Genomic DNA, 13,151 nt, shown 5'->3' on the forward strand with positions numbered 1-13,151 from the left:
CAGTCTAGTCTCTTGGTAAGAATAGATATTTTTCACTTTTTCCTTTTGCTTACAGTTACTGTACTACATGTTTTCATTGGTATCATCTCTTCAAAGTCTCTTAATTGCAACATGGAATGGTACTTTCCATTAAATTGAATTTGAAATAATACTGAGCTGTTTTTGTTTAAAAAAAAGCATTCTCTTTAATTCTTCAGTTTCCCATTCCAGAGGAAGAGGCAGAGCATGAAAAAGACATAGAACAGATAGCAGAGTCCAGTCTCTTGGTAAGAAAAAATGAATTAATGTTTCATTTTTGCTTGCAGTTATGTACTGTACTATTTGTTTTGGTTAAAATAATCTTTTAGAGTCTCTTGGTGTAGAATGCAACACGATGAAATATTTTCCATCAAGTAAAGTTTTCCATCACTTCATTACACATATACAATATTGGTAAAGCATCAGCAGCTGACATAATGCACTGATATATGACATCTATGTGTTTTTAGACAGGCATACAGGCATACATGAATACAAGTTGCCTTTTGTTATGGAGCTAGCCTTAGCTTGTTGCTAAACAGGCAGTCTTAACAAAATGATTCTTTATCACTTTTTATCATGATGTATAATGATGATTTTTTTTTCTTCTGATAAAAGTCAAGTGTGGACTAGAGAGGGATTCCAGGTTGGGACAAGGTAGACAAGCTGACAAACCACCTTCTCAATTTCACAGACTGAGACGTCTCTCACCCCTGATGATGTTATGACGTGCATCATTTGTATGATGACCTGGATGATTATGATAAACAAAGGTCTCCTCGGCCATACCTAGAACAACAGTCTGCTCTTTCTGGCAGATTTAAAAAGGGAAAGACAAAATCTACTGTTTCTCGAGATGTGGAGAGAAAAATTACTTTTGGCCAACTACGGCAAAAGGAGACTGGGCACAGGCAACTGAAGGGGTATTGGCACTGCCCGAACAGTGCTCTGACTTATGAAGAGTGGAAGAAAATTACTACAGAAAAAATGAAAGAAAAAAAGAAAAAAATTGAAACCAAATAGTGCTTGTAAAATAAATAAATAAATAAATAAAAATAGTTGAAAATTGTTTGTCTACTGCTGTCAAATTTAGGTTTAGGTTTTTTTTTCTTAAAGTTGTGTTGATTAGATGTCATGTAAATTGATACTTATATTGAATGGATTTTTGTAAGTTAGAAATAATAACAGTTATACTGCTGTCATGTTTAGGGTTTTTTTTTTTTAAGTTGTGTTAATAACCTTGCGCGCGTTATACGTCACAGGTCTTGCGTAACTACCCACGTGCTACGATTTTTCCCTTGGGGGGCAGCAAGCGGCCATTTTGTACACAAGCAAAGCATAGATGGGTGAAAACGATACGTTGTTTTTAACCAAAAACGATGTCCCCAGGGCGAAACTGCCAACACCAAAAGTAAAGGAGCATACCAACGTTGTTTTGAAACGATGTGGTTAGCCTGTCAGTGGCGAGTTGGGGAGAAAAGAGCAGCACTGATAACAAGGTACTGTATACACGTGAACCGGCAAAGTTACTGATAATTTTATGTTGCAAAAGCATAATTAAATCAGTAAGTTATTTTCCAAAGGATATTATTTGAATCACAGATACATAAATCAAACTAACAACAATAACAATTTTTGATGACATTGAAAATCAAAACCTGCGGTGCACAATAGGTTGAGGAGGACACTGCCACAGCAAGTAATGCATGAATTTTGTTACACAACACCATATGCTTGTGTCATTGTTAACTCTGTGGTATTATTACTCAATTTACTGCTCAAATTAATACCTGATACTATTTCTCAGGCTACCAAGTACAAATCAACTTATTTTGTGGCAATTGACCTCCATGTTCCATCTTGTGTGCAGGTTGTTTATTTTTGTTATCATTATTATTATTATTTTTTCAAACACATTTTGATAAAGTGGCTATGCTTTAACAAGAGAAATTTATGCTGAAGTTTAAAAGATTAAATTATCAGTAGTATGCACAATTAAAGCTATTAATTTGATTATGCATATTTGATTTTCAATTATCTTGATTATGATATGAGGTTTCTGCATTTTTCTCTTGCCCTCAAATCAATATCTAACAAGTAAATTGATAGTGCTTTATTACAAATTTGCTTTATACTTTCAGATGTAAAAACTGTGTAGCAGTTGGTAAAGCTGTAGAGATTGATGTGAGCATAGATCAGGGGAAATGGTATTAGAGAAACTAGGAGGACAAGACATAGATAATGTACTAGTAGATCCATCATCACAGCAAGGATAGATGGTGTGATCTTGTCCCTGAAGCTATGCCACAAGTTTTCAAACTGGTTGAGTCCTTACTAAGACAAGCTGCTGCGGTGTGAATCGTTGTACATTCAGGTTATACATGGCAGATTTATGACAAAAGAGACCTTCACAATATACTTCAAAGAAGTTATTCTTGCATCTATGCCTCAAAAGTACACAGTTACAGTGACTAGAACATTGTCTGCAAATAGTGAGGCAGTGAAGGCTGCAAGGTGCCATTGTTTTTCAGTATTAAGAATGACAGTATCTGTTTTTTATTTGTTTATTTTTATTTTTTATTTTTAATGGGAGGGAGACTCACTTTGTTCTTTCAATCCCCATTCAGTTAAGGGTTGGTGGCAATATATAGTAAATCTGTCATGCCTGTATGTAGAATTTCTCTGGCTCAAATTTCTACATTTATTGGGTGCATTATGAAGTTTCCTGACTGATTAATGAGGTTACTTGCAGAAATATCTTGCTTACACACATTTTGTGATATTTTTACTACTTTATACATATGATTATTCACATCTCATCAGTGGTGTGTGAAAAGTACTTGGTATTTGCATTTTAGAACTGTAGATCTGTGTACCAGCAGGGTTATATTTCATATATCTGCGAATGTTTCTAAAAATAAGCTTCATGTTTGATAATTAATTGGTTTGAAATAAATAAATAAATAACCCAAATAAAATCAATTCATTTTATATTTCACATAATTTGTTTTTATTATTCTTCTAAGCATTTAATCATAACATCTCCCATCATTATACTGTTATTGTGTAATAACATTGAAAGTTTCCAAGTTTTTATTAACAGGTTGATGCTAACGTATTACAAATGAACATAACTTCATAAGCATTAAAGCATATTTCCTTACTCAAATGTATCAAACGTACCACTGGCATAATAGCGGTAAAGATACAGGTAAAGATGACAGCATTGATAACTGAGTTTACAGCGCTTTTAGTGCAGCTTGGCTAGTGTCAGATTGTTATCTGATAAAGTTTGCTACTAGTACCTGGGAAGAAAAGGTCTGGCACTTGGCAATCAAGTTGATAAAATCACAAAATGCCTGTAGAAAATAGAGCATACCTGTCCAACATCAATTTGTTCAGATTCTTGACTAAGGGGTGCGCTACTGGTGTCAAGGGCCAAGACTTGAACTTTGGGGTTTGGCATGTCACTGGACATTCCTCTCGATTTCTGCCCAAATCTAATAAAGCCTCAGTTGCTTAACTTTCGCCAAATTTCCAATATCTACAGGTTGTGTTGTTTAATGCTTGGGGTCTCTTCTTTGGTGGCGGTTAATTGGGGACACCTGTGCGGCCTGTCAACGCACCAAGATTCACTTTTGCCGTTGACACATTTTCAATCGCCGTAAATATCAAATTCATGAATAGAATGAGGAAAAATGACAGTTATGAAAAAATGTTTGGAAGTACCTGTCACCTTCGCCACAGTAACCATATGGGCTGTGCTGCCCCCCCACCACAGGCGACACCTTGCGGAGCAAGCGTGCGTAATCCAGGGTGCAACTGAAAATAACCTTGTCGCGCGACCTTATTAAATGTCATGTAAATTGATACTGCTGTCATGTTTAGGGTTTCATGGAAGTGTGGAGATCTTGATTTGTCTAATGAAGACATTATTGTTAAACTTGTTGGCATGATGGGAAAAATTGTGAGAAAGAAACTCAAAGGGAATTCTCAGAGTTTACCAGAGTTATTCGCAAAAAATAAAACCTGGTCTTTTTGGTTAAATTTTGTTCCCAGAGATTGCTTTTGATACATTTCTTCATATCTTTCTGTGAGAACAGGTGATTGGAATCTAAGAAATTTTTGTTTCAAAAACCAATGAGGCAAAAATGAAGGCGAGGCAGGAAATTACAAGAAGGTTTGTGCCTAATTTTTTTAAATCAAAAGCACTAGAATAGGTGACTTGAATATTGATATATTTTAATCTTCTTATTCTATTCTCCACTTATAACTTCTTTTATAAACATGGGCCATTGCATCATTACGCATAGCATATTGAAAAGAATTGGAAACATTACATTTTTATTTAGTTATAACAGAAAAAAACAGTAATATATTATTGATTTTCAGAGTCAACAGTGTAGGTCTTAGGAGAAAAGATGTGAGAGACATAAGGAAGAAGTCACTGTGGTCAGATTTTTCCAGCTGCACTCCAAAGAAAGACACGAAAAGGACGGAGACTGAAAAGACTGATGGTGGTGGGGTCTCCCAAATAATGTTGACTCCCATCCAAGAAAAGGTAAAATAATGTTAGCACTTTAAAAAAAATTTAATTTCATTTAAATGTATATAGGCAGAACATACCTTATCAGATGGCTTTGTGTTTGAATATATATATATATATATATATAAAATGATTATTATAGGTACTTTTGTTTCAGGTTGTGTCAATTATTGGTGAGACTGCCATTGCTGGCTTTCAAGGAGAAATTGACACATTCCAACAAAAAATCAAAATGGAAAGTATACCAAAATTATAATTTATCTTCTATTTGTAGTATTTCATTGTATTCAACCATAATTATGAAAATATAATGGATAAAATATAATGGATAAAATGCAGAATGGGAAATCTGTGGCTCATGCTGTGTGAGGTCATTTACTTGTAGACAGTGCCCTTAGTGTCACTGCAACATCTTTAGCCCTGAACATCCCTCTCCCAAACCCTGAAGATTCTACTGTAGGCAGAACATTTTCTAGTGAGCATCCGTTCGCGTTCTGGACGACTTAGCTTAGAAGCTGTTGTCTCAAATGGCACACTGATTAATGTCAAAAGTGCTTTTACCACAGACTCCTGGTGACCATAACATTAGTTGCAAACGATTGGCCATGTTTCGTTTTGTGGGGTTTGATACCTTAACCTTCTTTCTGAGATAATGGGTTACTAAGATACTGGGATATATACATCATTCGCCTGAAAAATACCATGATCTTGTTATTGAGTCATAAGCTTGACCTCTGATGACCTTGTAGATATTTGAAAATGATTGACAATGCCTAATTTAGTAGTTATTGCTTTCTTTAAATGTTTCTGTAATACTGAGTAACCGAATTAAGTAAAGACATAGTGCCTTTTATCGCTCCAAAAATGCCTTGACCTTGTAATTCGGTCATGAGCTTGACCCTAGGTGACCTTGGCAATGCCTTACTTAGTAGAAATTGATACATAAAACATATTTCTGTGACAATGTATTGCCAAGATATGGGCTTCTAGGTGACCCATTCCATTCCATGGTGGCCATTTTGGACTTCGGCCAAAAAAAAAAAAAAAGACTTTGCCATGGGGGGGGGGGGGGGGGGGTTTAATGGGGGAAATTTTTTGGGCTATATTGAGCCTTCAACAGACCAGAATCTGTTGTGAAACCTTTGTCACCAATTTTTTCCAACGTAAGTTTATTGACTGACCTAAACCTGTAGCAAACATTTTTATCACTAATATTTTAACATTTTTTTTTGTCAGCAAAATAAATGTTTTGTGTTTATTCCTGTTTTTCCCCCAGAAGTCCTGGATAAAATACAGGAACAACCAAAAAAGGCATCAAAGAAGACAAGTAAGAATTTGTTTTAAATATTACTTCAACAATCATCAGAGAAGCACACAAATTAGTGTACACATAGACAGATATGTGTTCTATAGGCAAAAGGTGTAAATGCTGATTTTTTCCTATTTCATAATGTTAATTACATTTTTCAGAGGACTCCAGAACAGACACGGTGCTAGATGTGGCAAATCAGAAACTTTCATGTTTAAAGAGACGGGTGGAGATTGTAGAGGATAAACTGAAATTGAAGAAAGAAGTTTTTGAATTCAGAAAGAGAAAATGGGAGACAAAGTTGCCCAAATCAATTTACAGTCAATTTAAACTAAATCCCAATAAATAGTTATTAACATGAACATGGCTCCTAGTTGTTTCAGTCAATAACTTGAAAATGAAGGATTTCAAAATCAAATAAAATATCCTGTGACCATTTTACTCAGGCAATGAGACCATAAAACCAAATATTTGTGCTCAAGAAACAATGAAAATTACAGACTTAATAACATCTGTCCAAAGCTGAGGCATTATGGAGTCATGAACATACAGATCAGAGATATGGGGTTATACTACTCTAACAGACAGGTCTCCATTGGGAAAAACTAAATCTCAGTTTTTGTAAACAACTTTATCGTCAAACCACGCAGTAAAATGACAGAACGAAACTATTCCTGCTCACACAAAGATTTAAGTACAATTTATAAAATTTTGGCTTAAAATGTTACGCTTAGATGATAACAACCTACTAAAACAAGCATGCCTAGATGAATTACACTATCAACAAAAAACTTGTTGAATCTTAAAGATGTTAACCTCTCACGGAGTAGAGTTATCATGAGACTCCTATTTGGAACTCCACTTTGACCTCAGAACAACTGATGAAAAGTTTTCTATCATTATGAAATTCCAAAAAGAAGAAACCCTAATTGCATTGGCTAAGTTTCTCTCCTTTGCTTTTACTAGAAGGTATCTAGAAGACAGTGCTGCACCTATCGGCAATTGAGTAGTAACTTGAGTTAAACAATTGTCTTTAGTAAGTTAGAAGTCATAAACATTGTAATTGCTTAATAGTATACTCATTTAAAAAACATTAATATTGTCATTTTTATCCACCCAGGTGGATGCATACGTTGCAATGAATAAACTATGAAACTATTGAAAACATAAACGCCTTCTACAGATCCTATCAATGCTATATTACACCATACACAATTCATACTCTCAGACTGTACAACCTTTGAACCATGAAACCTCAAGCTAGTGAACCTTCTGACTATTGAACCTTTTGAACCACTGGATCTTGGCATCATCAAACAATCAGACCATTGAACCTTCTGACTATTGAACCTTTTGAACCATTGGATCTTGGCATCATCAAACTATCAGACCAATGAACCTTCAGACTATTATAAAACCTTTTGAACCATTGGATCTTGGCATCATCAAACTATCAGACCAATGAACCCTCTGACTATTGAACCTTTTGAACCATTGGATCTTGGCATCATCAAACTATCAGACCAATGAACCTTCTGACTAGTGAATCTTTTGAACCATTGGATCTTGGCATCATCAAACTATCAGACCAATGAACCTTCTGACTATTGAACCTTTTGAACCATTGGATCTTGGCAACATCAAACTATCAGACCAATGAAACTTTTGACTGCTGTCATGCACCTAACAAATCATTTAACGATGAACTTATAGTAATTTCATAAATTCACCAATGACAATATTTAGTAATCAAAACAAATATCAGAATCAGAAACAAAGACAAAAATACACAAACATATCTACATTGCTACCTCAATTTGATATACTAGAGACATACTGTAGCATCATATCCAAACTGCTTAAGATAACGAAACAATATCATAAAATAGTCCAAACATGCTGAATGGATGCTACAGAAATTAAAATTAAAAAAAAAATACAGATTTAGGGTAAACAACAGATGTGTCACAAAGTGCTGACAATGTCAATGACCCTGGACAGACACAGTGATCAGAATATAGACAGACTAGGTGTCTGTATATAATAAATATGTGATAAAATTTGCAATTATACCTTAATTAACTTGCAATAACAGAGACCATCTACATGTATAACACATCATATCTGACCTAAAATATACATTCAAATTTATAAATTTTCATTGATGCCTTGTTCTCTTCAGTGATGGCTTACTGCCTACCACAATCTCGCTGTATATGCTACCTCTACTAGTACTGTACCATAACAGTTTCCATGAATATGGGGAAAATTATTATAACACATCACAACTGAGCTGAAATATCAATTCACTCTTAAACATTTCTAATGTGTCTATTCATCTTCAGTGATAGAGAATTGTCCAAAACAATCTCCTTGCTTTATATACCCTGCCTCTATAGTTTCCATGCATATGGGGGAAATTGATTCTTTGTGTTACCTGGAACCCACATTTGTTGTATAATTGTACTGTTCCATATAACTGGCTCCACAGGATCTGCTGTGTTTGGAAGTCTTGTTCTGGGTGGTTCTGGCAGCACTCTCTCTCACTCAGTATAAAACTGACCTCTTGGTCTGCCAGCAGCTCTTTACACAATTCCAGAAGTGTATTTGCTAAAAATATAAATGAAATGAGTGTAACTGTTTGCAATATGTGTGAATCATCTCTGTAATATCCTTAAAAATTCTTCATGCATTATCAGAAACAATTCAATGATAAGTAATTCAAATATAGGATGCTTTTGTTAAATGCACAAGATCATCTTTGTATCACCATGCTTGATATTTATATCTTGATACTACTCGTATGTTATGGTGATCAAATTAAAATATATTCATTTTATGTGTTTTGTGCATACAAGATGAATTGGATTCAAATTCTTAGCAAATGACAGTTGTGATTAAAAAAAGTACTTAACAACTATAAAACTTCAATTTACATTACAATTAAAGCAGTGAAACATTAATTTTATTCATAATAATAAGGCTTTCAACATTGAAATAATCATTTCATCCCCCTCCCCCCCCCAAAAAAAAATGTTATAATTAGGATTCCCCGTAGGGGAATACTATTGTTTTTGGTAGTATTATACACTATAGCTAATAAGTCCCCGGTCACTTTAATAGCACACGCTGTCTACATCAGACGCGCTAATGCGCACGTCCCCGACAGTGTTAATGATAGGGGGATTACGATGGACAGCGCATGTTGCTCACAGCAGTAGGCACTGCCGCCGAAGTTAAACCGGTAATTAAGTCTTTAACTTGACTAAACATGTTTTGCTTTGTAACTTGCGTCCTTCAGTCTTGCTGTTGCGGAAGCGCCGGCGGGACATATCTCCACCTTGCCGATATTTATCCCGACTCTCGACTTTAAAAGTATTATTGGTTTTGATTTTATCAAAGTCTTATTATATCAGAAAACCTGCATATTTTCATACGTTAAGAGAATTATAGAAACTGTAGAAAAAGCTACTCGTACATCAGGGATAGAAAACAACACCTTGCAGCACTATTACCTATTATTCATCACCGGAAGTTACTGTTTCACTTTTTTCACCCAAATTACAAAGTCTGATGACAACTGAAAGCCTTTAGCCATACCTCAGGGCAGTGGGAGATAGTCTGGATTTGATTAAATGTAATAAAAGTATATTTTGAAGAATTTTCCTAGCCTTCGGCAATTTCCGCAAAGCTTCGGCATGCGCGGCAATACAGAGCTGTCGATATCTGACTGTGTGAACAATAGAAGTGGTGGAACAACGGTTAACGTCGTTGAGTCCTCTGTAACCTACCCGACGGGAGTTCGTGTCCCTGTCGGTACTTTTGAAGATTTTGAAATTGTCATTATTATAAATATCTATTAATATATAAAACAGTCGTGGCTAATTGTTTTTGCAACGGAAAGCACAGTAGGAAGGTTTGTTGTTATTGTTTAAGTTATTATTACTGGGGACATAAATTAGTATGCTAATCTCTTATCATGGTATAATGATTGATACGATGGGTATCAAATAGTTTTCCTTTGATATAAACAACAAAAGAGCGGCCTTCCAAATATCTTTGCTGAATGTTTATAACGTAGGTACTATTATGCGCAAAAATATTGATACATGACGCAAACGACATTTACTAATTTTGGTAATATCAATTTTAATTAAAATTAAATTTAATTGAAATTAAAATTAAAATTTGTCTAAACGTGCATATTACCATTCACCTTGTTTAAAGGGTTCGCAACACTTTACATTCTAATACATTTTGCCAATTTTCATGTTTGCTAGTTTATTTTGATTTGAGAGAAAGCGAGAGAAGACCCTCTACTAGGGCCGCAAATTAATTATGAGTATTTTTCTTCAGTGCAAGAGACTGTGTAATGAAAAATCAATCTGTAACTCTGGTATAGGGTGGCCTTGTGTGTGTAATAATATACAAGTAGGGGCAGGGGTACAGTTTTATAGTACAAATAGTCATTTATACATCTTATTGATCTCATCGTCGGGTCATGTTTACAATAGCGCTTTGGCGCTGTGCGTACCTTTTTGCATTTGAGTTAGACTCAGTCAGTAACAGCTGGTGATTTTGTCTTTTTTGCGTTTCATTGACAATATTTTGGCCACCTAAGTAGGGAAATGTGGCTCTTTGTTTTGAAATGACATTTCCATTGTTCCTTTGAACATGCAAAAGTCAACACACTTACGTCAACATACTTACTTTGTAATACCAACCCAGGGGAAGAAACAAAAGCCTCATAAGGTGTCGTCATTCACACTGTAAAAGGTGTTAATTTCATGCTTCTATTGTTTGCCCATGAATCATTATGACAAATTTGTAGGGTTGCCAGATCACTGGCGCTTCATTCAATTCTCTATATCTGCCCTGCAGCCTGGGATGAGTGATACTTGACTGACCTTTGTTTACATCTGGAGATTTTCTTTTTAATTCGATCAGTGTGCAGATACAGATACATAATAACATAAGATTAATACTAAAATTTAGCCCTGATACAAAAACCCCTATTTGAGCGCTTATTCCTGACTGCGTTAATTACGGGTGATTAGAAAGTAATCTATGTGGACGCAGGAGCGATGATCGCTACTCTTACCAACGGTAAATCACCGATTTACTTGACTCCGCTACTTCGAGCAAAATCACACACCACCAAAAGACAAATTAGACCACGTTCGTCCTCTTATTAAAACAAAGAATGTAAAAATGTGATGTCGGTCAAAGAAGAGGCCTAGACTACGTGCTTCATGGTTTATTAGATAGGCCTATTCATTGGATTTTTTTTATTTCATTATTATAGCTTCACCTCGCGAGCCCCTTTTTTATATATTTAAAACACAGCACCCCACTGGTTTCGCGATCATGAAGAAAGGGAGTGTAGCAAAGAACCTCATAAATGGTCGTAATAATAGGTGGTTGCATTGTAGGCCTAACCTTGTTCATTTTAGTCGACAGACTAAGCTAGAAGAAAGAAAAGATCATTATCGCCTCTCTTTACTTAGGAACAATAAGGATGGCTAGTGGCAGCATTTATAAGTTCTTTTATTTAGAAACTTTCCGATCCTTTGTCTGGGACTGCGTCCGAGAAACGGCGATAACGACAGAGACGTCCTCGATCATTTTGGACTCAGTGCAAATAAAAAAAAATCCGTTAAGAAGTAGCCTTTAAATGTCCTGGCAAATAATTTTGCGATGGCTCAGAGAGTTCTAGAATGAATGACAAGCAACGACATTAGGGTTAATAATAGACTAAAAACTATCAGAGTGTAGGCCTGTCTTACTTCATTTCTAAGGCCATCTTGTGATACGAGTCATGCTACACTACAAAAGAGGGGGTAGCAGTGGATGATTTAATACAGGGATACCATCGATAGTATATCAATAGAAATTTTTTTTAATTCATTAAATATAAACGGTCTTTTCTCTTACAATGGGTCTGGTATAGTTGTATTGGCCTATCAGTTGGAAACACGTGGTTTGTCTACAATTGCAAATGGCGGAGGAGCCGTGGTAGTAATTGTCGTAAAATTAGCTGGATAGAGAAAATTATTCATTAAATTTAGTTTTCGAGCGTCAGCTTAATCTGGTCAAATGCGAGACGAAAAAAATGATAGATAGAGCCTTATGACCCACTGTAGAATGATGCCAAATAATACATCAACGACGTAGTTTATCGGCAGATAAACGTGTTTCCATTCTCGGCTGACTGAGGAAAGGTTTGAGAGAGCATTTAAAGAAGAGGCGGTCGAACCAATAGTGAGTAGGAAGTGTGCTGCAATCAAGACGAACAATACCGATCATAAGTGGACAGCTAATAACCCCTAATTAACCCCGGGTTACGCGCTGCTGTGTTGACTCCTTGCTGGGAAGGGGTAGCGGCCTCCTACTGCTGTGCGTAATCAAACATTGTCTTCTAACATGCGGCTACACGACGGTTGCATTGTATTAATAAAGTAATACCTATTCATAAGGAAGGGGGCGGATGGTAATCTTACGAGAATTAAATCAGTTATCGATCATACGCGTACCAATAGTCGTGTTTTTTTTTAGCTATACGGTAGTTATTATTATTATTCTTTCCGCGCGTTTTTTTTCGCGAAAAATCTGAAATAATTTACATAGGTAGCCTATGGTAAGAATATGCCATAGACCCAGTTTCAGTGAACTTGACCTACTTTTCAAGGTCACAGAGGCTTTTAAAGGCAAAATTTGTAAAATTTGAAATTGACATTAGGCCTTAAGTATAAGCCGTATGGCTATGGGCCTTATGGTCAGTTATACTGAGGTGAATCCACATATAATGACCTATTTTTATGCAAGTAGGTCAAGGTCAAGGTCGCTAATGGCCAAACGGGCTCAAAAAAGGTTTGTTTCCGAGATCTCAGAAACCGGAAGTCTCAGAGCCCCGATCATAGTGTCAAATAATGCCCTATATATTTATCTAAGGTTAGCCGTACTTTGGTAGCGCCTGCTTAATTACTTTTTTTAATATAGATTTTTAAATATTTATGACATTGCAGAAATCTTGAGTTTGGCAGTTTCTCCATGAAACACTGGTTTTTGGTCATAGCATGCTATAGTAAACTACCCCAAACATATACCCAAAACCCCCAATTCAAATGTCAAATTTGACCTTGACCCTCATTTTCAAGGTCATTTGGCTATTTCATGGAGAAATATTGAAGTGGGCTAAAATTGATGTTTTGTTGACCCCCCCCCCCCCAATTCGCACATGCTCTTACAGAATATGGGGTCAAATTTAACCCATGACCT

The 13,151-nt window shown here is 35.7% G+C and overlaps 3 long non-coding RNA genes across 11 annotated transcripts in view; 1 reads left to right on the forward strand and 2 right to left on the reverse strand.

Moving 5' to 3' along the window:
• The window catches only part of LOC106153585 (uncharacterized), a 173,050-nt gene that overhangs the window by 153,051 nt on the left and 6,848 nt on the right, over positions 1-13,151 (reverse strand). The window lies entirely within an intron of this gene.
• Positions 1,254-3,009, forward strand: LOC147762207 (uncharacterized). Its single transcript, XR_015333855.1, has 2 exons — positions 1,254-1,517; positions 2,160-3,009. It is a non-coding gene; the product is annotated as an uncharacterized LOC147762207 (long non-coding RNA).
• LOC106167016 (uncharacterized) overlaps positions 5,978-13,151 on the reverse strand; it is a 191,552-nt gene continuing 184,378 nt past the window's right edge. For all 7 annotated transcript variants that reach the window (XR_015333824.1, XR_015333822.1, XR_015333823.1 and 4 more), the window contains one exon: positions 5,978-8,483. This is a non-coding gene — a long non-coding RNA (uncharacterized LOC106167016). The remainder of the gene's footprint in view (positions 8,484-13,151) is intronic.

Source organism: Lingula anatina, chromosome 4 (assembly GCF_051362555.1).
Source record: "Lingula anatina isolate TDL-2025a chromosome 4, LinAna3.0, whole genome shotgun sequence".
Lineage (NCBI taxonomy): Eukaryota > Metazoa > Brachiopoda > Lingulata > Lingulida > Lingulidae > Lingula > Lingula anatina.